Source organism: Vespula pensylvanica, chromosome 19 (assembly GCF_014466175.1).
Source record: "Vespula pensylvanica isolate Volc-1 chromosome 19, ASM1446617v1, whole genome shotgun sequence".
In the NCBI taxonomy this organism is placed as follows: Eukaryota; Metazoa; Arthropoda; class Insecta; order Hymenoptera; family Vespidae; genus Vespula; species Vespula pensylvanica.
The window spans coordinates 1,972,733-1,975,198 of record NC_057703.1 but is presented as its reverse complement, the minus strand read 5'-3'; the positions used below and the strand labels follow the sequence as shown (position 1 = coordinate 1,975,198).

Sequence of the window (2,466 nt, the reverse complement as noted above, 5' to 3'; positions counted from 1 at the left end):
TCGAATAGCTAAAATCATCCTGCGTGCCAATTTCAAAGCTCCTCAACGAACCCTGAACGACTGAACAAGTGAAAAGAAAAGAAATTATTCTATTTCCAAAGATAGAGAGGAAGAGTAAGACGGTACGAGAGAGAGAAAGAGAGAAATAGAAAGAGTAAAAGAGAAAAAGAAAGAGTACGTGCGAGAGAAAGAAAGAAATAATAAGAGTAGGAGAGAGAAAAGAAGAGCGTGAGTGTGTGTAACAGAGAGAGAAAGGGAGAGAGAGAAATAGTAAAAGTAAGAAAGAAAAGAGAGAGAGAGAGAAATAGAGAAAGACGTTCTCCCTCTCCTTCTACGTTCTAGATACTCATTCGTACTACGGTGTATTTAGAACGAACGACTGTTCGACGTGCAAGAACAACGACAAATGCGACTTTGCGTGATGGAAAAGAAATATTTAATAGAACATAGAAAGCAGAGCCGATTTCTAACGATTGAAATTGCGAGAGATTGATTACTTTCAATCGACATATGTAGATGATTACGAGATTCATTAAAATTCGTAGACGCGTCGTGTTTTTTGGAAATTTGATTGGGCGCACACACGTAAATAAGTATGTATGTTTCGTCGTTTCTTAATGGTTTGAAATCCACTTAAGCTAACAAGATAGCGTGGAACAGCTGTTTCAATGTTAACGAAACGCTGCAGCCGGTCACGCCTGTCAAAAGGTTACAACGGAGGGAAATAGGAGGGTCTTTGAGTTATGCATGCAAATGCAAGCGCAACGATCGATTACATCTTCTTTGTAATCATTTTTATTTTTATATCTATTATTTTACTTTGATTTTCTTTCAATCGATTATCGGAATTATTTCAAGTATCACGGATCTTTTTCTCTTTCATTTTCTCTCTCTCTTTTCGTACTTTTTTTCATTACTTTTTTTTTCTTAGAAATGTCCATCTTACCGCAAATTCAAACGACCAATCAAATATTAAAATTTGCAGAGGATTGGGCGTTACCTATCATCCACCTGTATCGTAGTGACCATTCAGCGACGACCACGAGAACAAGCCGCCGGATTGGAGCGACGATTAAGGTGGAGGATAGAAGCAAAATGGCGCGTTATTCGCTATGGCGCCTCTCACTCGTTTTTCTTGGGATTATTTTTTTTTCATTTCTTTTCTTTTTTATTTGTTTCTTTCTCGATAAATGTTTAAGGATGGTAAAGAGCAAATTAATAAAATTGATAGATTTTTTTTATAGTATTACAAATAAGAGAAAAAAATTCGTCTTTTTCTTCGTGTTTTTGTAGAAATTTCTTTTTTCGACGAGTTTCGAATTTCTACGAATCGCATTATGGTCTCGTGCCTATGGGAGGCTGCTGAAAAAATAATGATTAATCTTTCGTCGAGAAAGGTTACATAGTTGACCGAAAATCTACAGGGTTCTTGGGGAAAAATAAGAAAAGAAGAAAAAATAAGAGAAGACAAAAAAGGAGAAGAAGAAGAAAGAGCAAGCCCTCTTCAAACAACAATTCCATTGAAAGTATCGCGTATCCTAATGTGTTTTCTCTTTGTCTTAGAATATAAAACAAAGAAATTATATTGTTTCTTTTTTTCGTAGAAAATTTTGGGAAAAAAAAAAACAAACGTAATCGAATAAAAGTAATTATCTACTTGACTTAAAACTGATTAACATCACGTACCTATAACAAATTACGATGCAGTATTATTTTATAAACTATTTCTTATATTACTATTGAAGAAAAAAGAAAATGAATACAAAAATAAGTTATCCAAGCGTTTGAACTTGAACGAAATTACGGAATTAACATCTTCGAGGGGGTATAAGACCTAAGTCAATGTGAGTCCCCGTATGGTTTTGTGGACCCCGATGGCGAGCCCGCCGATGGTTGTATGTGAACGAAGAGACATGGAAAGCAAAAAAAAAAAAGAAAGAAATAAAAAAGAAACCGGGCCTCCTCGTGGGGTAGAGAGAATGGGGTCTCGAGGGGCCTCTTGGACTCCTCAGCGGGGGTCGCGTCTTGATGTACTTTCCTAACAGTCTAGATCTTACGTCATTGTTCTCTTTCCCTTTTTCGTGATTCGAGAAAAGATAGACAGACAAACAGACAGATAGATAAGTACTCATATTTCTAAAGTAGATAATATACGTTTTATGCAAGTATGTAAGTACTTACTTAGATATATTTCTCTTAACATTATTGATTCTTTTTTCTCTTCTTAGTAAGTAAACAATAATCAGAAATTCGAATCCTGTTTGTTCGCTGGAAAGTTTCTAACTTTGAGAAAGAAAAATGGTCGGTCAACCGTTGAAATAAGAGAAGAACAATCGATATTTCTTCTGGGAAGAACAACTTTTGCGAGAGAAAGAGAAAGAAGGTGTAGATATATACCTATACTTATGTATAAATGTATGCATGGTTGCGTGTATGTGTATACTAGAAAAGGCCAATGCGAACTTA

At 35.5% G+C, this 2,466-nt stretch overlaps 2 protein-coding genes across 2 annotated transcripts in view; both read left to right on the top strand.

The window, feature by feature from the left end:
• Positions 1 to 1,548, top strand: part of LOC122635718 (putative uncharacterized protein DDB_G0288537) — a 6,152-nt gene extending 4,604 nt beyond the window's left edge. The window contains exon 4 of the mRNA XM_043826247.1: positions 1,294 to 1,548. The gene's annotated coding sequence lies outside the window, so the exon portion shown is untranslated. The remainder of the gene's footprint in view (positions 1 to 1,293) is intronic.
• LOC122635712 (Bardet-Biedl syndrome 7 protein homolog) overlaps positions 1 to 2,466 on the top strand; it is a 28,997-nt gene that overhangs the window by 14,930 nt on the left and 11,601 nt on the right. The gene's annotated exons all lie outside the window — the stretch shown is intronic.